At 48.3% G+C, this 27,661-nt stretch overlaps 1 pseudogene; it reads left to right on the plus strand.

The window, feature by feature from the left end:
• LOC146187487 (uncharacterized) overlaps positions 1 to 27,661 on the plus strand; it is a 123,911-nt pseudogene that overhangs the window by 26,231 nt on the left and 70,019 nt on the right.

A 27,661-nucleotide genomic window follows, 5' to 3' on the forward strand; every position in this document is an offset into this window, starting at 1 on the left:
CCGGGTTTTTTTTTACATTCGAATATTGTAGTGAAACTTTTACCACAGGTTCTCCTCTCCGTCCTGACGTATTCTACAAAACTTGGGCGCCGTACGATAATCCGTTCACGCGTAATACGGCTTTAAAATATGCCGTTTTCATGGCTTAAGTTGAGAGTATTTCTGCAGGCAACACTGAGTTTCTGACGTCACAAACAGTATACCAGCGTTACTGTTCACTTCCCGCGTGATTATGAAATTGTGGGACTTATATTGAACTACCTCAGGCATTTTATGCAGTGCATCATGATTTTCATACTTTATTTTCACCATCCAACGCACGTACGAGTATTTTTCTAATACTGAGTGTGACGTCCCCATTTCGTCAAATGGGACGTCGTTTCTGGCCGTGAAAGCAGTTTCGGTTTCGATTTGCTGTTTTTCTTTTTTAAAAATACTTCTAATTGGAATTTTGGAAAACGGTTTTTTGTGTTGGAGTCAGGACGTGCCGAGGAATGTAATTCAATTAAAAACACAAAATGATGAAAAAACCACCGGAGTTGACCTTTAAGTGTTCCCATATTTAGATGCAGTAAACGCCTTTACCACTACCAACTAAAACACCGGTGAACTATGATACATCAGCAGAACGCTGGTTCAACGGAACGCGCTCCAACAGATGGTGCCGCCGTCGACGCCGCTGCCGTCGCTGTGTAAAACTGTGCCAGACGGGGGTCGTAGTAACCGGGGTGTATAGACCGTCTGCAGAGTAGTTCCACTCTCCCCAGCAGGTGGCGCCACTAGTACGGTCGTCATTGCTGGCCTTCGGAACGCATCGGCACGCAGTGCGGACTGCGGCAGTGCTTCTTTTGTAAGAATGCCGGCTGACTTTTAAAAACCGCTGCTTTGATGCAGGGGTCATCCGTATAGTCGAAGTATTCTGCAAGGAAGTAGAGCTAATGAACCTGTTGTTTAATGGCGGAAGAACAGACGACGCTTTTTACATAAGGTGCACATCATGGCCTAGGCCACCGCTTTTCTCGCAGGTGTATCACGTGTTCATGTTCCTTGCTGGGACAAGAAAGCTCCTGTACATTGTAGAGAAAGGCCATACCTCACGCATCAGCTCATTTTAGCACTGGCAGTAGCCATGGGAATGCGAGAACGACCCTGACTTTTCTGAAGAGTTGCATGTTGCGCCACTGCTGCCGCGTTATTTTCGCAGGGCGTTAAGAAGTAACTTGACGTAGATATTAATGTATATGCATTTTTAAGAAATGATTGTGCAGAGAAGAAAGGTCAGTTTGGGCATGTCAGTGAATCTGCTTACTTTAGTTAAGTACTGTTCCCAAGACATGCGATATCGAATTCCGGCCTCGGCGGCTGCTTTTCGATGGAGCCGAAAACACAGGCGCCCGTGGGCTGTGCGATATTAGTGCACGTAAAAACACCAGGGGGTGGGAACCTCCGCATCCTCCACTCATAGCGAGTCGCTTTGTGACGTTAAACCCCACAAATCAAACCGAACTTTAATTAGACAAGCACTGCTGCAATATATGTAATAACTGCTGCTTTTATGAAACTAATGTACGGGCCAAGGATGAAATTTACCATGAGATGTTTTTATGTCCCCGCTTGATTGCGCTGCCTACTGTGGGTTCTCAATTTCGATGCAGTTTCAAGTCACTTTCGTTTGAGCGCAGGTCAATGCCAGTGAGCGCCTCAGGCGGCCCTCAAGCAGCATAATAGTCTTTTGAAGCCAGGACGTTTACGGAAGGTAAAATTATACCTTTTCAACTGTTGGGGATTGCACATATGCGTCATATTGAGCAACAAATATTGTGCACAATGTTAAATGGTGAGCATTCATAATGCGTGTCCGCCAGCACGGTCTGAACATGCGTTTGCCCCTTGCTCAAGAAAATTAAAAAAAGTTTGAGGGGATAATCAGTTTGTAATCTATTCAGTTTTACAATGTTTTCCACAAAGCGCGCAAGAGAGAGAATTGGTAAAAAAAAAAAAGAAGAACGAGTCGACGACTGACGGTCTGTCGAAACGTTCTAGCCAATGCAGACAGTTAGGAGGACGCAATAAATGAAATACGTAGGTAAATTTTACATTTTTTAGCACCTACACACACTATGAGCATTCACGTGAAGTTTTTGGCTGTCTACAAGCTCGTTGTCCCCAGCGGGAACGGGTACGCCACAGCGTGCAGCCGAGTACCAGCGCGCCGAAAGCCGTCGAACCAGAAGGCCCGAAGGCCGGCGATGGCGGCACAAATATGGCAGCGCCCATGCGCTTGCGCTGTAAAGGGTCTATATATTGTGAGCACTGTGTGGCGATTCATCTTCCACACGGCTGAACGTGCTGCTTCATCTTCATCCTGCTCCCTCTTGTAGATACCCATCGTCATCGCGGAGTGTGTTTGGCTGCAGTGCGCGACCAAGGCTTCAGGTCTGCAATAAAGCCTGATTGCCCAAGTCCGACCTTCGCGTTGCCTTACACATGGTGGAGGTGCGCCTTTATTTCCCCGCTGCTTCGTCACCTGCATCCACCTGGAGCTTCGTTCTGGCCGCCGTTTGACCCCGACCACCATCGTCATGACTCAAGAGGGCCACTCCGCTATTCCGGCTTCTACCAACTCGACTCCAGCTCCCTTTGCCACTTGGAGTGTCAGTAGCCGTCAGCGCAACCCGCAGATGTTCGCCGGTCTCCGCGGCTACGACGCTGATGACTGGCTCGACAGCTACGACCGGGTCAGTGCTTTCAACCGGTGGGACGATACTCTTAAACTAATTAATGTGTCCTTTTATTTGACGGATGTGGCCAAAACGTGGTTCCTAAATCATAAATCGACGATTCTGGACTGGGCTATCTTTAAACAAAAGTTACGCCAGATTTTCTGCGCTCCTACTGTTCGCACAGAGTCCGCCAAGAAGAAGCTAGAAGCCCGACTTCAGCGGTCCAATCAGACCTATACCTCTTATATAGAAGATGTCCTTGCACTTTGTCGGCGCATAAATGACACCATGCCTGAGGCCGAGCGGCTTCGGCACGTCCTTAAAGGTATTGGGCCACTCGCCTATAACGCCCTGGCCGTGCAGAACACTACCACAATCGACGCCATCATATCGACTTGTCAACGCCTTGACGAACTACAGTCAATACGCCTGCAGCCTGATCCTACTTCATTTGGTTTCACTGCCGACGCTGACCTCCGTGCGCTTATTCGCGGATTAATTCGTGAAGAGCTCTCAGCTCAAGGTAATTTGGGCCGCCCTGCATCTGAGCCACATCCTTCAAGTGCCGGCCTGCGTAGCATTATCAAAGAAGAGCTGGCCTCAATGACCTATTCCCCCCTCCCCCAACATCGGTAGCTCCTATCATCTGTCAGGTGCCAACGTACGCCCAGGTCACGTCCTTGCCTCCTGCAGTAGGAGCGCCTACGCCACCGGCGCCTACCACTGCTCATGTCGCTGCATTGGCACCACCTGCCGCGGCGCCGACATACTACCCCAACTGGCGCCCAGCCCGCCCTGTTTGGTATTACTGCGGGTACCGAGGCCATATTTCCCGCTTCTGTCGTCGCAGGCTACAGAATGAACGCCGCGGCTACGACTCATTTGAAGCAGACTACCCTCCTCGCTTTTCCGGATCTAACCACCGTTCATTCCCTGATTATCCCCGACGTTCATCACCCCCGCCAGAAAGCCCCGCTCCGCCTGCTGCAAGACGCCGTTCTCCTTCGCCTTTTCGCCGCTCAACCTCGCCTGTCCATCAAGCTTCACTAACGACCCCCCGCCAATCGGAAAACTGACCACTGCAGTTTTAGGAGTGAAAACTGCACTCTTCTGCCATCCCAAAAATCCTCCGGAACGTCCCTGGGATATTATTTTAGCGTGGGTTGAAGGTTTATCTGTTGAGGCTTTGGTTGACACGGGCGCCGCTGTTTCTGTAATACACACTCACTTGTGCTCCCGCTTGCGAAAAGTGAAAACGCCTTATGATGGACCTGAACTCCGTGGAGCTAATGGTGCAATAATTCGGCCTTTTGCTAAGTGTACTGTGCGAGTTTTTGTTGATGGTGTCCACCACCATGTACAATTTACCGTGATGTCACCGTGCGCTCACCCAATTATTTTCGCCTGGGATTTTCTGTCTGCCGCATCAGCCAGCATTTCGTGTCGCGACAGGGTCATTTACATGAACGAGAGCGATCCGTCTTCTGAACTTTCCGAGCCCCGTCATCGCCTGCTTGCCGCTACTAACTCAGTGTTGCCCCCTGGATGCGAACAACTTGTCGCGCTTACTTCTACTGACATTTATAACGGAGATGTGCTAATCGTGCCTTCTGATCGCCATCTGACCCGTGTAATCGCGCTACCACCCAGTCTTGTTCGGTTTGAGCATGGCACAGCGCTTGTCGCTGCTTCGAACACTTCCCCAGAGCCCATTGTGCTGACTAAAGGGACATGTTTTCCTTGTGCCCTGGACATTCACCTGGTGTCTCTCACCACCCTTACCGCCCCCTCTTCCTCACCAGCAGCTTCTTCCGATGCTTCTCTCTGTGTTCTTTTTGGCACCATCAATCCTGACCTTCCTGCGACTCACCGCCAAGCTTTGCAGGAACTACTTCGAAAATACCAAGCCTCCTTTGATGTCACTTCTCCGACCTTGGGCCGAACGTCTTCTGCGCAGCAGCGCATTATTACAGAAGGTACTTCTATTGTTAGCCGCCGCCCTTACCGTGTTTCCTTATCAGAACGTAAAATCATAGAAAATAATGTGAATGATATGCTCCGGCTAGACATTATTCGGCCCTCAGCTAGCCCCTGGTCATCTCCGGTCGTCTTGGTCAAAAAAAAAAAGGATGGGTCCGTGCGTTTTTGCGTTGATTACCGCGCACTTAACAAAGTCTCTGGAAAAGATGTTTATCCTATGCCACGACTCCCTCGACTGTCTTCAGGGCGCCGAATATTTTTCCACTTTGGATTTGCGTTCCGGTTACTGGCAGATACCGATGCACGAAGCCGACAAAGAAAAGACCGCATTCGCTACTCCCGGTGGGCTTTACGAAATCAATGTCATGCCTTTTGGACTTTGTAATGCCCCCGCTACGTTTGAGCGCATGATTGACACTGTTCTTAGAGGACTTAAGTGGAAAACATGCTTGTGCTACCTGGACGACATAGTTATTTTCTCTGCGACGTTTTCTGATCATTTATGCCGCCTTGATCAAGTATTAACGTGCTTGGGATCCGCCGGTCTCCAGCTGAGCACAAAAAAAGTGTAATTTTGCCAAGAAAGAAATCAAGATCCTGGGCCACCTCGTCAGCCGCGATGGCATTCAACCTGACCCTGACAAGCTTGCTGCAGTTTTGAACTTTGCACGCCCTCAGCGGACTAAAGAACAACGCAGTTTCCTTGGCCTCTCTTCGTACTTTCGCCGTTTCATTCGCAATTTCGCTACCATTGCTGCACCGCTCCACCGCCTCCTTACCGACCGTACTACTTTCAATTGGTCTGAAGAGTGCGAAAAAGCTTTCCAAACCCTAAAGAATGCCCTCACTTTGGACCCTGTTCTCGCTCACTTCGACGACACTGCTGCCACCATTCTCCACACCGATGCCAGCAGCCTCGGTATCGGCGCCGTACTTCTGCAACGTGATACCACTTCCCGGGAAAAGGTAATTGCGTTTGCCAGTAGAACTCTAACACCAGCGGAACGCAACTACACTATCACTCAGCAAGAGTGCCTCGCCGTCGTTTGGGCAGTTCAGAAATTCCGCCCCTACCTCTACGGCCGCCATTTCACGATCGTTACCGATCACCGCGCTCTGTGCTGGTTATCAACCCTCAAAAATTTGTCTGGGCGCCTGGGCCGTTGGATTCTGCGTTTGCAGGAATACCACTTCGATGTCATATTCAAATCGGGTCGCAAACATCGAGATGCCGATGCTCTTTCCCGCTGCCCGCTCGCAGAATCACCACCTAGTGCTTCTTCTCGCCTTCCTGCGTGCACCCTCGACGTCCCAATGCTGTCCAGAGCTCCAAACACCACCTGTGCTACTCCTGCCGCTGCTCCAGATCGCTACGCCATTATTTCACACCAGCGAGCAGATCCCTACTGTCTTTTCCTAATCAACCTTCTCACCGCTGCTTCTCACCCTCCTACCGCAGGATGCGCAGGCAACTCCAAAAGTTCAAACTTGACAACGGCGCACTCTCCCGTTATATTTATTGCTCTGAAGGCACCCGCTGGGTCCCCGTTATTCCGAAAGCGCTTCGCACCCGTATCCTGGCGGCTTTCCACAATGATGCCACAGCCGATCACTTAGGCTTTCATAAAACTTACCACCGCGTGAAAACCCGTTTCTTCTGGCCAGGCCTCGCCTCAAGTGTGGCAAAATACGTCGCCTCTTGTCTGCCATGTCAGCGCCGCAAACGGCCCACTTCTCCTCCTGCTGGCCTACTAAAGCCGCTACCTTGCCCTGCTATTCCTTTTGCCGTTGTTGGCATAGACTTATACGGGCCACTCCCATTGTCCGCACGAGGTAATCGCTGGATCGTCACCGCCTTCGACCACCTAACACGCTATGCTGAGGCCGCTGCCCTGTCTAATGGCTCAGCACATGAGGTCGCGACCTTTTTGGAATCGCTCGTACTGCGCCATGGGGCCCCTCAAGTGCTTCTCAGCGATCGTGGTCGGACATTTCTGTCGACGATTGTAGCCGAAGTTATTGAGGCCTCAACCACACATCACAATTTCACCTCCAGCTATCACCCGCAGACCAATGGGTTGACTGAGCGGTGCCACCGCACGCTTTCTGACATGTTGTCTATGTACGTCGACCAAGACCACCGAAACTGGGACGTAATACTTCCTTTTGTTACGTTCGCCTACAATACGGCTGTACAGCGGACCACAAGTTACACCCCGTTTTTCCTCGTTTACGGCCGTTCTCCCGTTACCCTTCTTGACGCCTCTTTCCTTTCTACACATGCCAGTTCCTCATCCTCTCTTCCTGACCAGTTCCTTTCCCGAGTGGCCAAATCTCGCCGGCTTGCTCGCGTCAACACGGAAGCTAGCCAGGAAGACCGAAAGTGCCGCTATGATGCAACACATCACCAAGTTTCGTTCCGTCCCGGCGACGAGGTGTTACTTTGGACCCCATTACGCACTCCTGGCCTTTGTGACAAGTTACAGCACCGTTACATTGGTCCTTACACACTTCTTGCGAAAACCTCCCCGGTCAACTATCGCGTCTCCCCTGTTTACCCTCCTCCGGACTGTCGTTACCGTGGCACTGAAGTTGTCCACGTTTCACGTATGAAACCTTTTATTCGGCGCAATCCTGCGGACTAATTGCGGCCAGGCTGGCCGCTTCAACTGTGCGGGCGAAATAGTGTGAGCACTGTGTGGCGCTTCATCTTCCACACGGCTGAACGTGCTGCTTCATCTTCATCCTGTTCCCTCTTGTAGATGCCCATCGTCATCGCGGAGTGTGTTTGGCTGCAGTGCGCGACCAAGGCTTCAGGTCTGCAATAAAGCCTGATTCCCCAAGTTCGACCTTCGCGTTGCCTTACAATATTGCCGCATTTCTTATAAATCATGTGGTGCCGTTATGCGGCCGGACTGCATTACCGGACGTTTTAGCTAGCCTTAGCCTTGCTAGTCACCCGGCGTTGTTGGTCTTCCTCTCTCGAGCTCCCGGCGGCCTTGCCCGTGTACGTTCTCTCATTAAACCTATTTCTGGGTGAACCTACTTGGGCTGCTCTGGCTGTTTCACGGTCACATTTGATGGAGCCGTGCCGGGTATCGTACCATGTACGCTGACTTCGAAGGTGCCTTTCAAGCCAGCTCCCAGTGCGTGGATAAAACACCTGTCCCCAAGGCGAGCTCCGTCGCCTGCGAGGATTAGAGCCTGCGTTCAGCGGCCTGAGAACACCTCTAGGAGTCATGACTTCTACGACGGGCAGCCATACTCCTCAGCAGTCTGGAACGGTCTCGTCGTTTGTCTTCCACCCATCTCGCTCACCGCCTTCATTCCATGTTGAGAGGTTTGATGACGCTCTAGAATGGTTGGCCGGTCTCGACCGTCTTGCGGGTTTCAACCAGTGTGACGGTGAGCACAAGCTACAAAAAGTCTACGTTTCATTGCTGGATTTAGGCAAAACATGATGCGAAAATCACTAAGCTTCTGTTACTAACTGGGGTGCTTTTCGCCGAGAGCTGTAGGCGGCATTTTGTACCAACGGGCGTAAAGAATAAGGTGAGCTTGCCCTGCACTCAAGATGGCAACAGCCGAATGAAGATGTTCCCATGTTCGTTGTAGACATGACGCGATTCTTCAACCGGGCTGGTTCAGCTATGCCCGAGGCCAAGACGTTGCTGCATCTAATGCGGGTTGTAAAGGAGCAGTTGTTTGCGGGACGTTTCCGCGACCCTCCGAGAACTGTGGTGGAATTAACAAGAGGCAAAGGGTATAGAGCACTCCTTGCAGGAGCCGGAAGCGCAGCACAGCCGATTCGCTTCTATAGCGACCGCTCATCACTGCGCGCATACGTCTCTGCGTGCTGAGGAACTTCGAGAGCTTATGCGGAACATTGCGCTTGAAGAGCTACAGAAACTACGCTTCGAAGCTCCATAGGCAAGCTTTGCTGCAATAGTAGAAATGGTCCTGGATTAAATCCGACGAGTGGTGCAGCCACCTCCAGTAACCTCGCAACCTGAGCCCTACATAATGACTTACAGCGACGTGCTACGAAAACCTTCGCCAGTGCCAATTAAGCCTTTCCTCCGTTACTACTTTACCTTCTGTGCAGTACCAAGACGCAGTTGTCTGTCCAAAAGCAGGGCAAGGCAGCACCTGTGGGATGCGGTCACAACTAAGTCCGTTCTTCTTTTTCATGTAGGTCCTTGGTTCGTGCATCGACTTTGTTTCCCTTGAATTCGTCGGCATTGTATGTGCGGCTTCTTGGAACGATGTGCCAGTTACGGTGCTTTTCCACGCCAACACCGAAATTCACAACGGCTCCTTAAGCCATGGTTTTGAACTTTTTCGAGGTTTGTACTGGTATTCAAAGGGACATCGACATCTATAGATCTTTCGGTAAACGCCCCTGATGATTTCTTTTCCAGTCGGCGAGGCAGCACCCATGGGATGCGGTCACAACTAAGTCCTTTCGTCTTTTTCATGGAGGTTAGTAGATTTTGTAACTCAAATGCATTTAAAACGATTCCCTTTGTTTGGTTGTGCTGCCTTGCCCAGGCGTCTTGCTTCAAACTTTCGGTGAGTGTCTTTACTCATTTTGTTCACTTGTACTTTTGCTTAGTCGGGACGCTGAGCTTAATCCGGGCCCAGATAATACAGAGGACCTTGAGAAAATCATCGGGAATTAAAAAGCTTCGTCACGCGAACTACAGTCTATCGGAGCAAAACTTGACTTGCATATATCAGAGACAAATCAGGCTGGCTGCGATTGAAGGCAAACTGAAAATACTACCGCAAACCACTGAAAGAGCGGAAGCCTATGAGGAAGCCATGACATAATTGAATAAAGTAGTAGTTTCGTTAAGAACAAAGGTGGACTATCTAGAAAACTACACCCGCCGAAACAACCTGCTAATTTATGGAGTAGCAGAGGCAGAAACCGAAACGGTAGAGGAGCCTGAGGAACATGTCTTAACAGAAATCTCTGAAAGCAAGCTTGGAATAAAAGTAGGAAGTTTGGAGAGAGTGCAGCGCTTGGGGGAAGAAGATGAAAATAAAAAGCGCCCCGTGATTATTACGTTTCTGATTACACTGAAAGGACGGAGGTCCTCAGAAATGCTTCAAAACTGAAACGTACTTAAGCGTACATTTGAGAAGACTTTTCGGCTAGTCATCGTGAGATAAGAAAGCTGCTCTGGGCTAAAGTTAAAGATGTTAAGAAGCCCGAGTATAAAGTGTACCTCAAGTATGACAAATTAGTCGTCAACAAAGTGGTGTACGCGTGGGGCGAAAAGAAGAACCAGAGGTACAAAGTAAGCGATGTCGTATCACGTGATATCGATCAAAACTCTGTGAGCAATGTAGCAACAGCCTCTGAACACGAAAAAAAGTGCAGGTCGTGCGCGAAGAAAATGCACCTACTCTGCTTCGACTTGACAAGCCCTCACTGCACACTTAATGCCGTCTTCATTCAACGCACTTAGTACTGAGCACCGAAGTAAACAGTCACCACCATCTGCAGAGGTTATCATTCGGAATTCTTTTGGCAGTAAGACGAAAACATATCACAATGAACGAGCCAGCTACGTGTCATATCTTTGAACGCTAGAAGCATTGTGAACAAAATAGATAGCCTTGAGCTACTGCTTTACTCTTGCGACCCGCATCTACTGGTGATAAGCGAGACTTGGTTTCACGCAGGTATTTTTGACGAGGAAATAGTGCCACTGGGCTACGCCCTATACCGACGTGATTGCGGCTCACGTGGTGGAGGCGTCGCCGTGGTTTGTCTAGCAGGAAGTCAACGCGGAGCTTCTTGATCAGATTGATCAGCATTAAAGTTTATTTTTGCGTGTAACAACGCGTGGATTGACTTTATTATTTTTGTGCAGTGAATTGCTCACCTGATGCAGCCGACTATTTTATGTCTAGTTCTCTTCGATCGTCAACTGCATTACCAAAATCGACATTTAATTCTTACCGGTGATTTTAATCTGCCTGCGATCAACTGAGATAAACCATCGCATCGTTTGCGTGCCTCGTGTGATATTATCTTAGACCTGATGTTCTCACTACACCTTAGGCAGATTGTTAGGGGAGAAACCAGGCAGTCATCTGTTCTAGACCTATTTTTTGTTAGCCAAACCTTTCTTGATGGAGTGCTTGAGGTTGAGCCTGAATATCCGACCATCGTCTTTTATACTTTTGTTGTGATTCGCCTGTTTCTGCTGGGAAGAATTCAGTTAAAATGATTACGGACTATGTTCGTGCTGGTGATAATGCAGTTATCGATGCCTTGCAATCACTGTTAGATAGCACTTGCAGCAAGGACGTGCATAGTTTATGGCATCACTTTAACCCAGGTAGCACAAAGTGGGCTATGAAGGGTGGGCCTTGGTGGGCCCGATGTAGGCAATGCAGGACAGCCCCGGTGGGCTCAATGTGGGTGCTGCAAGAGGGGCCGACGTAGGCCCGAAGCGGGCTGTCGACAAAGCCCCAATGGGCCCCACTAGGGGCCAATGCAGGCAGCCCTTGCGGGTCTGCCCACATTTTTTCGGCATTGTTAAAAGGGTACATCCCGCCAACTCCCCGCGATGGTCCTACTTTGGACCGATTTGGGCAGCCGCTTTGGAGGAACATTTTTTTTTATTTCAGTTAGCCCCGCAGGAAATGACATAGGACCAATGCGGGTTCTATAGCGCTAGCCACACTTGGGCTTGCCCACATTATTCTCATAGGGGTCCGACGTAGGAAATTGATGGAAAGCCCAAGTGAGTTTTCCCAATCAATATTTATGCTCATAATTAAGTAATTACTTTATACATGTTTGCACTTTCTAAACAGCCACAATATTAAATTTTACAATAATTCATAACATTCATCTAGCCGAAATGATTTCATGTACATCTTGTTCAGGCTATGGAGATGTGTGTTCTGGACAGCAATATTGTGCTGGGAGTTGCAGGCTGTTCAAAGCAACCACATAAGAGGCAACAGTTAGCAATCAGTTTGTTTTAGTATTTGTAGCGCAATTTGCATGAGAGCGAGAACTAAAGCCGAGTAAATTTCTAATCGACTAAACATGGCAACAACTGTTATACAAATAATCTATAATAGTAATTTAGGGCAACATCTAATGCAAATAAAGGTTGGAAACAATGATTACGCAATTGTAAGCACGACTTCTAGCCCCATTACGGCCGATGTGGGACCTACAGCGGTTTTGTGTGGGCAGCCCCAATTGGGCTGGGTGTTGGTTTTGCACCTAAAGCCCACTTGCTGTTGCACGTACCTTCAAATTACCCACAAGGGACCAATTTTGGTATCATGCGGGCCCTCTTGCCTTCCAGCCCCATTACAGCCCATGTGGGATATAAAGCAGTTTTATGTGGGCAGCCCCAATTGGGCTGGACGTTGTTTTTGAACCTAGAGCCCACCTGCTGTTGCACGTGCCTTCAAAGTCCCCACAAAGGACCGATTTTGGTACCATGCGGGCACGCCCGCCTTCCAGCCCTATTACAGCCTATGTGGGACCTAAAGCGGTTTAGCTAAGGCTGCCTCATTTGGGCTTCACGAGGGCTTGCCCAAATTGAGCCCTTATTCAAATTTCACCTGCCCTCAAGTAACCTACAAGGGGCCGATTGGGGCAGCATGCGGGTATGTCCGTTTTCTTGCCCCACTACGGCCGATGTTGGTCCCACAAAGATTTAATGGGGGCGGCCTCATTTCGGATCTATGAGGGCTTTCCCATAAAAAGCCCACATTTAGGTTGGATTGCCCTCAAATATCCGGCAAGGGACCCTTGTGGTCTGGATGCAGGAATGTGCTCTGCATTAGCCCAAGAAACGCCGCTATGGGACCCATGCAGGCGGAGCAGGGGCAAGCCCAAATTGGGCTTGCCCACTTTTGCCCCATCGGGGACCGATGCAGGTTTTATGATGGTTGCCCCAGCCCCACTTGCCTACATCGGACCTACTGGGGCCCCACATTCTGTGCTACCTGGGAAGACCGCAATAGAATACTGTACCGAATATTTTGTTCCACTTAGAAAGGTACACATCAACCGCCGAAATCCTTGGATAAGTCATGCAATTGTTCAACAGAAACGTAATGTGAAACGTTGCAGCAAGAAAAAATACCTTCCTCAAAAGAGTTTCAAGTTTTGAAACAGAAAATTGCTACAAAGTTAAAGTTAGCAGTCTTAATATTTTAACACGACGCTTTCCAAATTCATCAAAGGTGATCCTAAAACATTTTGGAAATTTCTAGGTCGCGAGACTGATCAGTCGAGAAAAGTTAAAATTAATAATGAAGTTGCAACTGACAATACGACGATAGCACAAGGGTTTAACAAACACTGTCAAAGCGTGTTTCTGACGGAGGGGACAACCACAGCTCGAATCCATTGTGAGGATCGTGGTTATGTTCCAACTGTTTCTGTAAATGGTGTTCGGTCTATGCTGCGAAAGCTCGCCAATAAAAAATTCGCAGATCCTGACGGGCTTTCTAAATCCTTCCTGAAACGTTTTGTTTCACAGTTATCCGTGTTCTCAACCGAGATTTTTAAAGTCTCCCTACGTTTGGTGATGTTACAGAAAACTGGAGAAGGGCCCGCGTTGTATCAAACCAGAAAAAAGGTGATATGCAAACTATTACTAATTACCGACCAATTTCAACCACTTCTTCCTGTTGTAAGTCATTAGAACATATATTTCCTGGCTATTTTAACTCATTCCTTGCTAAAATAACTTTTTATCCGCTTTGCAACATGGCTTCAGAAAAGGCATGTCCACTGAGGCTCAGTTAGTTACAACAGTTAATGAATTCCAACTAGTTCTTGACAAATCAGGGCACGTTAATGTCTTTATTTTAGACTTTCGGAAGGCATTTGACACAGTTCCCGATAGAAAACTCATATATAAGTTAGAAAGTATTGGCGTCCTTACTTAACTTGTTAACTGGATTTCTGTTTATCTTAAATATAGAAAATAATACGTAGGCGTTAATGGCTGCAAATCAAACGAGCTACCTGTCACTTCAGGTGTACCCCAAGGGAGCGTCATAGGGCCGCTGCTTTTCCTAATTTATATAATTGACCAGCCAGTTTCCATTTCCGAGAATGTCTCCTTAAAGCTTCTTGGGGACAATTGCTTACTTTTGAAGAGCATACAGGAACAAAATGATCACTACATTTTGTAAAATTCACTCTTAGCAGTTCATAAATGCTGTGTTAAATGGGATATGCAATTAAACCTAGAAACAACTGTCTTTTTGCGCATCACGCGTAAAAAAATGATTAGTTCTTTCTCTTACAACCTGCTAAACTACTAAATTCAAGAAGATACACATAAAAAATACTTACGAGTTACAATAACGCATAATTTAACATGGACTGTCCATATAAATGACATATGTTCCTCGGCATTTTCTAAGCTGTGCTACTTAAGGCGGAAGCTTAAAGATCCACCAAGTAAGCTAAAATTACTTGCATACTACACATTTATTAGGTCTAAATTGGAGTTCCCTTCCGTTTCACGCGATCCATTTATAAAGAAAGATGTATGCCGAATAGAGATGGTTGAAAAGAAAGCTGTCAGGTTTTTTTATAACAAGTAGAGGAGATTAGACTCACCCTCGAGTCTGATGAAAGCCAATCATATGCCATTACTTGAACTACGCAGAAAAATATCCCGTTTATTGTTTATGCATAACCTATTGACAAATAATTTAAACATACCCCGACCTACAATTCTCAAAGAGCTGTCGCGCCGAGCACATCATTCACGAAATCAATTGCTCAAAGCCATTTTTGCAAGGACTGACACATTCAAGTACAGTTTTGTCCGCGGACCATTGCCGATTGGAAGCGTCATTTTGAGGCCATTTTCCAGCCTCCCAATTTGAGTAAAGTTCTTGAGAATCATTTCTATGAGTAAATAAGTGTTGTATTTGTTGTTTTGGTTACTCACTGCAACTGCCTGAACTGCCTATTTGTTGCATTGTTTTTTTATCTGTGAAACATTGAATGTCTTGTATTGCCTCTCGTGCACAGGCCAAAATATTGGCCTGCAGTATTTTAAAATGAATTATTAAATAAATAAATAATTCAGCCCGCTATCTGTGAAGCACATGTGTAGCAAACGCGAAAGAGTCGGCCATTCTGCTACTACTGCGAGGAGCCCGGCCAACTGCCCCTATATTGCAAATGGGTCTCGTTTTTTTTTTTTTTCCGACGCACCGCTACCGTGCTACGCTGAGCGACCGCAGGAGATCGAGCACTACCAGGCGGCTAACGCGCAGCCCTTGACCGCACAACAACGCCAGTCCAGATCTCCATGTAGATTCTCTTCTCCCAATCGCCCGTCGACCTCTAGCCAGTTCAGAGGTTGCCACGGCAGGAAACTAAGGATGGCGTCTTTCGAGGTAGGGCCGCCGCAGCTGTACAGAATCATGAGCCTCCACCCGACGATTTGCCGCGATGTGCCGACATACGATGACTCGACCCGACGAGCCTAACGGTTAGCTGCGAAATATTGGTTTCCGCAGAAAGTACAATCATCATCGACAACTCTAACGTGAATGCACTCGAGAACACTGGCGCTGATTTTTCGGTAATTAGCAGCCGGCTAGCCACGACCCTCAGAAAGGTTTTTATGCCTTGGACTGCATGGGCCGCAGACCCGGACAGCTAGCGGTCCTGTGGTGACACCGATTGGTGTCTGTACCTCGGGAATACAGATACAAGGCGTAATTTTCCCCAGCTGCTTCGCTGTGTTCTCCGAGTGCTCCAAAGACCTGATATTCGGGCTGGAGTTCCTCCGGGAGTATGGCACTGTGATTGACTTTAAGGACCTAATCGTGTAGTTTGCCGCTCACCGCACTCCATACGCCGAACACCTGCAAGACATGCCAAAACTGCTGGTCTGTGACGATCACGTTGTGATACCGTGCGAGTGCGATAGCAGCCTCGGAACGCGTGGCATCGCCGAAGCCAACACGTCGCTTCTGGGTCGGCAAGTCAGTATAGCTCGAGGATGTATTGAACTGAAGGACAGGCGAACCGAACTTTTGGTGACGAACTTCGGTTGTGACCCGCAATGTTTGGAGAGCAACAGAACGATTTCGTATTTTGAAAAACTCGCGGAATGCGCAGGAAAATACGCGTTGTCCGAAATCAAAAAGCCGTTTGAAATTCGATTATTCATTGAAAACTGAAGTAATCACGGACCTTTTGCCCAATCAAAATCGCTGGCTATAGAGATCATTATCGAATCTGCGGGGCAGTTTTGCAGTGGCCCCCAGGGCTAGACAGACACCGCTTCACAAAGCATCGAATTATAGTCGACAAAAATCAGAGACAATTACGTCAGTCGCCTTATCTGATCTCTCCAAAGGAGCGGGATGCAGTTCGCTGGCAAGTTCAGGAAATGCTCCAGGACGCCTTGATCCAGCTATCGACGAGCCCATGGACGTCGTTTGTGGTCCTAGGGGCGAATAAAGATGGGAATTTACGGTTCTGCATTGATTACCGGCGTTTAAAAAAAGTTACCAAAAAGCGTTTATCCTCTATCGCGCATTGATGACTCCCTAGCACGTCTGCGCCGCGCCAAATACTTGGCATCGATCGATTAACGCAGTGGTTATTGGCATACAGAGGTGGACGAACGCAACCGGGAGAAAACCTCCTTAATTACCCCGGACGGTCTGCACGAATTCTGGGTGCTCCCTTTTGGCCTGTGCTCGGTTGCTGCGACCTGCCAACGGATGATGGACACTGTGCTTTCTGACCTGAAATGGCATTCCTGCCTGGGGTACCTGGATGACGTTGTTATTTTCTCCGATACTGTCGAGGAACATCTGAGGCACCTGCGTGCTGTTTTCGAAGCCATTCGCTCAGCCAGTCCGTTTCTTGAGCCAGATAAATGCTATTTCGCTCTCCACGAGCTGAAGTTTCCGGGCAGGCAACATTGTGAGTGCCAAGGGCGTTAGCCCAAACCCCGACAAGACAGCCGCCGTCGCTGCTTTCCCCATTCCAACCGAGAAGCGAAGCTTACGTCGTTTTCTGGGTATTTGTGCCTACTATCGGAGTTTTGTGAATAACGTCCAGTCTACGGACTTCAAACATTAAGGTATGTATAAAGGCATTGCTAAACCTTCACTTTCACAAATTAATCCATTCAGTCAGTTTCATATAACAATATCAGAAATATGTTCCTACGTAGCAATGAAGAGAATGTGACCGTAAGAAATACTAAGTAACCGTGCGAGATGCAGCTGCTATGTTTTTAATTTTGTGTGTAACTGTGCAGAAACTATACTTTTTTCCATCGGAAAATATTTTAGACACTTTTATTCTATGTCTTCTCTTGTTTGTGTTTTTGCTGTTATGCGCTATCAGCGTGTGGAACGACAGCGGGAGATTGGAGCTTTGTCAAGCCGTGTGCGCGGCTTTTTTTTTCTCCTGAGCCGTTGTAAATGACTGAAATAAGCTGAAATGAAACTTCTAGTAAATACTTGAGATCCTGCCTCCCATCACAAAAGATAACTAACCATTCTTCTGGGGCCAAGAGGAACTACGAACTCATCTACAAAGTGCGCCTATACTTGGTCACTTCGAAGAGCAAGCCGACACAGAGCTGCAAGAAACATCGGCCTTGGAGCAATCCTTGTACAATGGCAGGATGGTGTTGAACGCGTAATCACATACGCAAGCCGCACCTCATCCAGGTCCGAGGTGAAATATTCCACTACCTAAAGGAAGTGTCTAGCTATTGTGTGGGCATTGAGGAAATTTCGCCCCTAATTGTATGGCCGGCCTTTCCGAGTAGCTAGCTATCACAACTCACTATGTTGATTAGCGAGCCTCAAATATCCTTCAGGGCCTTTTTTGGACCAACAAGCCCAAAAAACCACGCCACTAGCACGCTGGCTGGAGCCTTCTACTTGAAGGATGTGACGTGACCATTGTCTATACATCACCAATAAGCACAGTGATGCAGACTGTCTCGCGTCTCTTCAGCATAACGGCACCGAGTTCAAGACGATTCTCTTTTGTTGAGAAAGCAACGTTACTGCACGTTTCAGCTCATTTCGTATGCCGTGGCCGCGGCCATGAATGCCCTTGAACAGCCGCGCCTAGCACCCGCTTAGCCGAGCTCCGCCAGACGGCACCGCAGTCGGTGCCGCTGCCGCTCGCTCCCACCAGATGTGTGCTCCGTGGGCAGAAGAGCACACATCGAGGTATCGCAAAAGCGACCTTAATGTGGGAGGGTGATATCAGAATCAGCTTTCCAGAACCGTTTGCATTCTCGTTACACCTACGACACACAGGTGCGACCATACGTCTTGTTCGAAGTGCTACTTTATATGTGAGCTGGTAGCTTACGCTCTCGCTTCATACCCTTAAAGGATGAGCTTGATAAAGGTTTCCATTGGGCGAACAGGAGCACTTTTAGCTCCACTAAAAGTGCTCTCGCGAGTTTCGGCGCCTACCAGTGGTCGAACAGGAGCAGGAGCGTTGTGTTCTATTGGTAGAGGAGGCGTGCTGTTGGGGTCCTGAGAGCAGCCGAGAGCAGTCCTCGGTGCTCCGTCGCCAGCGGCGGAGTACAGGGAGAACGGAGGAAGTCACGTGACCTTTTTGGCGTCACTTCTGGTTATTCGCACGGAGCTCGGGCCCGGGCAGGACGGTCGAGAAAAATGGCGGAAGACGGCAGCGGTGGCGTTCGGCCGGCGGATACGGACAACGCGAGTGCAGGAAAAGTTTGATCACATGACGCCTGACGTCACGCGCTCCCCCCCAATACGCTGCTTTCCGAGCAGCGTGAATGTTCCGTTGGAGAGACGAGAACGCGCGTCCCCAGTGCTCTCGTGCGCTGCTCTGGCTGCTCGTTGCTCTTGCTCCTGTTCGCCCAATAGAAACCGGTATCAGTGTCCCCTGTAATGTAGCGCCTTACACTGATAGGACGTGATAGGACAATGATGTAGCAGGAAAATGAATCTTCCACCGTTGCTTTTGGGATTCAACTAGGGTTAAACACAGCTAAACCACAACTATTGTTTTCTTAGCCCTATCGCTATGGGAACCTTAGCTTAATAACAAAGAGATCACTTTGAACTAAGACCTCTAAATGAGTATCTCGAAGGAGCTAATCCGACCAAGGCTTTTCGCGACAAAGTCTTGCAGGCGTCCCACGACGACTCTTCTTTTGGTCACCTGCATTTTTCCTGAACGTTGGCACGTATACGCCAAAAGTATTATTGGCCTAAGCTCACTGCAGCGGTCACGCGCTACATAAAAATTTGCCGGGAACGTACAAAGACGACGCCGACTGAACCGGCCGGACTACTATAACCTGTTGATCCGCTACAAGTCCCGTTCCAACAAGTACGCATGGATTTATTAAGCCCGTTTCCGGAGTACTTGCTCGGTAGCCGGTACATTGTGGTCACCACCGACTATCTCAGCCGAAACTGTGAAACAAAAGCTCTTCTGCGTGAAACCGGTTCTGAAATTGCGACAATTTTCACGCAGAGCATTGCACTTCGTCACGGTGCACCCGCAGTCGTTATAACGGACAGGGGAATGGCTTTCACCTCCGCGCTCAAGCAGTAGGTTATGTGACTCAGTGGTATAAGTCACTGGAGAACAACCGCTTATCATCCGCAAACAAATGAAATCAGCAAACGGAGTGGGCTCGGCAGCGCAGCCACGATGTGCAAGTTTCAACTGCCACTGCAGTTTTTTGCGCAGATCTGCCATACTGCTTTGGGGTTCGTTTTTAATTTTTCGCCAAGAATACCCAGATACGCACTTTCTGCACTGCGCATTTCTTTTGCTATCTCTTTAATAATTTCTTTCATCTTGCAATGCAGTTCAGGTCTTGGCGATTTACAGTAAAGGCGATACAAAAGGTGTGATCTATTGATCAATGCCCGAAGATTTCAGCTGATCCACGGCTTATTGGTTCGACGCATTGAAGAAACGACATGGGACGGAACGTATGACTGCATTAGTGATAAAAGTTCCATGCAGTAGATTCCATGCAATAGATTCCATGCAGTAGATTCAGTAGATTCCATGCAAGATCTACATCAAGGCTAGAAGCATGTAGTCTGAAGTCAGGTAAGTCTGATGTTTTTACGAGCAAGTCTGATGTTTTTTGAGTAATCCTGAGCAATAGAGAAATCAGTGTCTTTTATTTCTGGAGCCGAAGCAAGCACTCCGTTTTTCTTTAAATGATAAGAACTTTACGATCAGCGGCCGTATTCCTTCTGTGTCACGTCCCCGTCGATGCGCTCTTTCGATTGACTCTGGGCCAATCGAAATATTCAGCTTCTCAGAAAAAAAAAAAGAAATACCTTTTTCCTCCGATTCCGCCTATGTTTCATTCTCGGCATCTGGGAGGCCATATATTATTAGATTATTCCTTCGTCATCTGTTATCTAACTCATTCAGGCTATCATGCATAGCTGCAAGCGAGGAAACGGATGCTTCAACACGAGTGGAAATTTTTCCACTGCGTCTTTTGAGGGTGGTATAGACAAGGCACAACTTTCTGCTTGTTCCACCTTGGCAGCTGAATCGGTTACCTTTTGTTCGATCGCCCCCTGGTCAGACCGAAGCGAGCGAATTTCCTCTAGAATGACTGACTGTGTTTGCACCAATGAAGGTATCTGCATGATAGACTTAAACATTTTCATAGTAGGAACCCTTTCCTGTTATTCAACGTGTACGCGCTGAGCAACACGCTCAAATATGAGCGGGAGCAAGAGAGCTCAGTTCGCTCATTCCGCACATATATATCAGTGAAATAAGGATGTGCTCCCCAATAACAACGGACCGCGAGCTTTTTAGCGCGCACACAACACCTCAGAAGACTCTTCCCCAGTAACCACTACGGACAAACACAAAGAGAAGAAATACAATTGAGCAATTATTGCGCAGCCGTTGCGTACACTTCGTCCTGTACCCCGGGAGCCCGTTCCCTCAATAACTCCTCGCTCTCGGCAAATAGCCGGGTAAAACAGTTCGCAAAAGTGTACAGAGGGGGCAAGGATGCACACACTCTCCCATTTACCCCGCCCGGTAGTGGGTGAAATGTGGGAGAGGGGGGAGGAAAGTAAAAAAAAGCCCGCTGACAGGGCAAAGAGGACCAGGGTGGTAATACGTAGCCGTGACGTACGTTCTACATCACCCTTGTTGTCACTTCATCCTCACCGCGCAACTTGCAAAAATTGAATCCTGCAGGGATCCATTAATTGATTCATTAATATTTTCCGCCCAGAAAGACACAAGTCTGGGTGTCAAGAATAGCCTTTAGGGCTGTCATATCAAGGCACAAGTATTCCGCAAGTCAGGAGCGCGACAAAGCACGCACAAGAACTTGTACCGGTGCGCACACAACGACGTCCAGTCAGAGCGAAGCAAAAGCCAACACACCGTTCATAATCTCCACTCAAGTTAACAACTCGCGCAGGCGTCGTTTCATTCATAGTAGCACTTCGAAACCATTGTAGGCTGACGCGAAGGTGCCGCCGCTCACGTATCCATTTCAACAGCGGCCGTAGGGAATTCGGAGCCGAGCTCCTCATGGAGGAGCAATTTGAGAATGTTAGGCATGCCCATACGCGGCATCAGCTTCAGTAGGTGACACACGATTCATAGCGTCGCTCGCGCAGGCATCTTTCCACTCCCAGTCTCACCTCGCACTCCATGAATGTAAACACGAAAGCGCCGCACACGATAACTGTTTCAACAGAGGCCGCAGTCAAACCGTGCAGCCGGCCGGGTTCTACTCAGCGGCGCAATTCAAGATGTCAGACCTACGAGGTTTGCTGCTTCCACCGGCGGCCTCGTTCGGCGCTCAACACGATGCTTCCGCCGTCTGCTTTTGAGTGCATCTCTCGTTGAAAACAAAACTTGCCGCTTTGAGAGACTGATAAAGAAAATAGGTAAAGAACCGGCCGTACTTTATATTGGCGTGTGATAGCGGAACACAGTGTTAGTTCAACCTTTCTGGATCTCAACTGCCATACGTTCTTTTTTTATGCACTGTTGGAATCGTGTACTTAGAGCTCCGTCATACCACCGTCATACCACCGGCTTCGGGGTTTAAAGGTTCAGTACTTCGTTTAACCGGATTTCGTTCCCATAGCACGGACCAAAAAAGCAGATGGCATGCCGTTAGGGCTCCCTTTTCGGGAATTGCATGTTTAGTGTGCGGGTATGGACGTCACACAAGGTGGTATCCCAAAGAGGGAAAAGGCATATTCCTCGCGGGCACAGTCAATAACGGCACGATGAGTGGAAACCGTAGCCCAGGATGACGTCGTGTCAGACAGCAAAACCCACTCGATCGTGTATAAAATGTCTTCGATGAGAACACTAGCCGTGCGCGCCGCTGAGGGATGAATTCGTTGTGATGTGGCTGTGGAATGCGAAAAGTCGGAAAGTGCGGTGGGTCACCTTACGAAGTCGACGGCAAAGAGCTTCACTGATGACGGATAAGGCAGCACCCATATCGACGAGAGCGAGTATTGAGACGCCGTCGGCAAACACTTGTATTACGTTAGCGGGAGAACACGGGGAAATTGAAGAGTTCGATCCAAGCGCAGAGAACACCGGGAACTGCGACTGTTTCCCTCAACAGCGCTAGTACAACACCGTAGAATCGGGGGCGGTGAATGGCGACGAGGGGAAGATGATAGGCGAGTGGTATACGTTTGATGATGATGATGATTATCATTATCATCATCATCATAATCACAATCATCATCAGCCTGACTATACCCACTGCAGGTCGAAGGCCTCTCCCATATTTCTCCACTTAACCCGGTTCTGTGCTAGCTACATCCACTTGACATACCAAGATACTTTGCTGGGCGAGTTGGTACTTATTCATTATTGATATAAACAGCGCGAACACGAAAACAAGGGACAAGAAACACGAAAGCCACAGTACATGCGCTGACTCACAACTAAGCCTAAGCCGTTTACTGCAAGGCCCAGAAAAACAAACATGACTGTTTCGTTTTCTTCATGTTTGTTTTTCTGGGCCTTGCAGTAAACGGCTTAGGCTTAGTTGTGAGTCAGCGCATGTACTGTGGCTTTCGTGTTTCTTGTCCCTTGTTTTCGTGTTCGCGCTGTTTATATCAATAATGAATCCACTTGACCCCCGCGAACTTCTTAACCTCATCTACCCATTTGAATTTCTGCCACTCCTTGCTACGCTTCCCTTCTCTTGGAATCCAGGTTGTTACCCTAAGCGACCATCGGTTATCCTCTCTTCGCACTACATGTCCTGCCCATGCCGATTTCTTCTTCTTAATTTCCACTAGAATGTCGGTAACTTGAGTTATTTCTCTGACCCACTCTGCACGCTTCCTATCTCTTAATGTTACCCCTACAATTTTTCGTTCCATAGCCCTCTGGGTTGTCCTCAACTTAAGCACAACTCTCTTGGTTAGCCTCCACATTTCAGCGCCATAGGTGAGTACAGGTAAGATGCAACTGTTGTATACTTTCCTCTTTAGCGATACCGGTAAGCTGCTAGTCCTAATCTGCGAGTGCTTGCCAAATGCGCTCCATCCCAATCTTATTCTTCTTGTTATTTCCTTTTCATGATCCGGATCTGCGGTTACTACCTGTCCTAAGTAGACATAATCGCCTACTACTTCCAGTACTTCGCTACCTAATGTAAACTGCTGTTCGTTCCCGAGGCTGTTGAACATTACCTTAGTCTTCTGCATATTGATTTTCAAGCCTACCTTTCTACTTTTCTTGTCTATGTCGTCAATCATTATTTGCAGTTCATCCCCCGAGTTGCTTAGCAAGGCAATGTCATCAGCAAATCGCAGATTACTGAGGTATTCTCCATCTACCCTTGTCCCTAACTTCTCCCATTCCAAGTCTCTGAATACCTCCTCTAAGCAAGCTGTGAATAGTACTGGGGAGATTGTGTCTCCTTGCCTAACACCTTTCTTTATGGGAATTTTGTTACTTTCTTTATGCAGAACTATGCTTGCTGTGCAAGCACTATATATATCATCCAGCACTCGCACGTATGGCTCGTCTACCCCCTGATTTCGCAATGCCTGCATCACCGCCGATGTTTCAAGTGAGTGAAATGCTTTTTTCGTAATCAATGAATGCTATGTATAAAGGCTGATTATATCCCGAGCATTTTTCTATCACCTGATTGATGGTATGGATATGATCGATAGTAGAGTACCGTTTCCGAAAACCTGCATGATCCTTTGCTTGATTGCAGTCTAAGGTTGCCCTGATTCTATTAGCGATTACCTTAGTGAATACCTTATACGTAACAGACAGTAAGCTGATTGGTCTGTAATTTTTAAGGTCCTTAGAGTCCCCTTTCTTATGAATGAGGGTAATGCTTGCATTCTTCCATGGTTCCGGTACCGTCGATGACACCAGGCAATGCGTATACAGGGTGGCCAGTTTCTCTAGCACGATATCCCCCCGTCCTTTAGCAAATCTGTAGTTATCTGATCCTCTCCAGCTGATTTCCCCCTTTTCATAGTTTCTAATGCTTTTTTGACCTCGTCCTTCGTCACTGGTGGAACGTCTGACTGTTTTTCCCTGCCGCCAATCTCGTTACGATCCTGACTACTTTTGCTGTTGTAGAGATCTGTATAGAACTCCGTGGCTACTTTGACTATCTTGTCCATATTCGTGATGACGTTGCCCGCCTTGTCTCTTATCGCATACATCTGGTTTTTGACGATGCCCAATTTCTTTTTTACTGCTTTAAGGCTTCCCCGTTCTTTATAGCATGTTCCATTTTCTCCATGTTATACTTCCTTATGTCAGCCACCTTGCGCTTGTTGATTAGCTTTGATATCTCAGCCAATTTGATCTGGTCTGTTCGATTGGAAGCTTTCATACTCTGGCGTTTCTTAATCTAATCTTTCGTCTCTTCGTTTGATGATCGCGAGATACATAGTCGGAACTGGGCGGAGTTCTCGGCAAGGGCTGCTCGGCGTCGTAGGAGTAGTTCTAGGGGTCAGGGCGAGACGGTGGAAGGCGTTGGCGGCAAAGGCAAGCGACATGGCCCGGCAGCCCGCAAGAGTAGAAGATAGGCCGGTTGTCAGCGGTACGCCAAGGGTTCATAGGGCGTTGAGTGCATCAGGGGCATGGAATGCAAGCTCAGCTAAAGGCGGAGGACAGAAGGAAGGGGCTGTGGATAGTAAGCAGACATGGATCACATTGTCGGACTGACCGCAACTTGGGCCGACGGCAATGGTGCCGTTACTTGCGGTAGCATGGGGCAACAACACGGAGCTGGGCACGGATGTGGGCAGCAACATGAAGCTGGGTGGCAGGACATAAGCGCTGTGGTCTTTTGTGACATGCCTTATGGTAGGGGCGAAAGACGGAGCCATGTCCGGAACAAGGCGGAATGTATCTTATAATTGAAGGATCAGGGACAGCTGGCGTGCGACGTTTTCACGAACGAAGGCTTTGATTTCTTGAATCGAAGGGCTGTCCTCTGATGGAGTAGAACCACCCAGGGCGAGTGTTGAGATGGTGTCGTCGCTAACACCGGACTCCTGGGTAGAAGCGAGCTGCTTACGTAGCTTGTCATAGCTCTGGCAAAATTCTGTCACGTCACTGACGGTGGCAGGATTTTCCGCCCACAGCATCTGACACGCGTCCTCAAAAGTGCCATACGCAATATTTGTGATCTCATCTGCTTCGAACATTAGTGGGCTGACATATTTGCACAGATGTACGATGCCTTCAATACAACCGGTGAAGATCTCTTCGGCATGCTGAACGTGCTCATGCAAACGTTGTTTTGGGCAGAGCTTACCGAACACTTCCACAAAATATTTCCTAAATGCAGACCAATATGGCGTCTTCCTCATGGTTGCGAAACCAGAGGTTCGTCATGTCAGTCAGAAGATTACATTACTTACTTGATAATGTCATCCCCTGCTGTAACTACTGGTGCGCTCAATCGCCAACAACCAATCGTAGACGTCTTGGTCGGCCATGCCACTGAAACGACATGGATCACACTGCCATAGAACGCCAGAACACAGGCCTGTGGTTGCGACGGGCTGCGATGTCAAGGTGGTATCGTTCAGCATTGTGGAAGATGAGGGCAATGTGCGGCTTCTTAGTTCCAGGGTGGATGGGAACGCACGCAGCACCTCCACAAATGCAGGGGTGTGTTTATCATGGCAACACATGGCTCCATCTCATCAGGGTGAACTGGCAGCAGAGTGTCAGGCGTAGCGAAAACCGAAGACAGCGACGAACTTCTTCGTCTCCGGGTCCGTCAATACGTGATGCATCCCAGTGGCTATAACGACGAAGATTTGCACACTACATTACTTATACAGTGTTGTCTAAAGCGGCTTTGAAACGTTGGTTATCACAAATAGTAGTGATCGAAGCGGGAAAGCGGTTCCACTCAACAGATGTGCATGGTAGGAACAACTGAACTAAAGGATTAGCCTTGCATAATGGAATACCAATTTTACTATGTGGGCAAACCTCGAGGTTATGAATGGCGGTGGGAAGATCAGCTCATTACGAAGTGAGTATGGTGGTATATCTTCTGAAAAACGAGTGCTGTGTTTCTGCTGTGTGTTTTATTCTTTATTTTGCATGTAATCCCACTCCTGCCTAAGGCCTTCTGTGAAGGCTGGCACTACTTCTGAAATAAATAAATAAAGTAAGTATCTTACACAGAGATGCTAATGGAACAAGATTAAGGCTTACTTTCTTTGTAGATATTGCCACATAAATTGTGGAACCTTCGCCCGTAACATTTGGTGCAGGTGCTGGATAGCTATATGCCCTTTGTTCCCGAAAGAAGCGACCAGCATAGTAACAACATTACCGCGTCCACTGGCCTTCGAACAACCGCTGCCTGCAAGGCCTTCGACCCAAATCGGCGGCGCACATTATTCCCCTCGCTGACAAAACGCCCGTCACAACTACCACTTAAGCTTCTGGCCTACAAGATGCTACAGGCTCCTCGTTCGTCGACCATTCGACATGCGTGTAAATCCTTCCATGGTGCCCCTTTGAAGCTAGACGTTCAAGATTGGCTCAACCAGTACGATCGCGTCGCCGCCTATATACGACTGGAAAGACCATCCTAGGTTGCGGAACGTCTACTTTGCTTTTAAGGACTCCGCCAAGACGTGGTTCGGGAATAATGAGCCGACCCTAACGACTTGACAGTAGTTTCATAGCCAGGTTGTACTTTGGAAGCCTCGAAAGCAAGGAAAGGGCTGAACAAGCTCTCCAGTGTCGAATCCATAGGCCAAATGGAAACGTTATGATGTTCGTTGAAGACATGACCCTAATTTTTAGGCGTGCTGAACTGAACATAGCCAAATCCAAAAAGATGTGTTTTTAATGCATGGGGAAAGGAGCAGCTATTTTCTGATGTATCTCGTAGCCCCTCTACAATAGTGGATGAATTTGTCCGCGCAGCTGCCACCATGGAATTGGCACTGCAGAAACTCGCCGTCGAGTATGACCGCATGCTTCAACTCTCAGCCATTCATTTCCTAGCTTGCCACAAGATAACGATGATCATGCACTCCAGGAGGTTGTGCGCCAGAATCTTCGGGAGGAATTGCAACACCTCCATACTGCATGTCTCCAGCCCCAGCCTCCGTTTTCAACATTATGCGCGATGAGGTGCAGCAAGCAATGCAGCCCCTCGTACAACCGCCTGCGAATCTTTCGGTTGTCTCGTATGCTCCCCTCCGCCTACCACAGCCCGCCTTCCTCCGGAGCCCGAACCACCCCACCCAGCAGCGACTCTTGTCCGCAACCCATGACCAGGTCCGGCAGCCTACAGGGAAGGCGGCCGTTTGACGGACCTCTGAGAGACACTACCCCCTTTATTTTTATTGCGGAGAGCCAGGAACTCTGTATTGAAACTGCTCTTAAAGCCAGATGGGCCTGCAGGACTTCG

This window comes from Amblyomma maculatum, chromosome 6, assembly GCF_055883805.1.
Source record: "Amblyomma maculatum isolate TAMU_Amacu chromosome 6, ASM5588380v1, whole genome shotgun sequence".
Classification (NCBI taxonomy): domain Eukaryota; kingdom Metazoa; phylum Arthropoda; class Arachnida; order Ixodida; family Ixodidae; genus Amblyomma; species Amblyomma maculatum.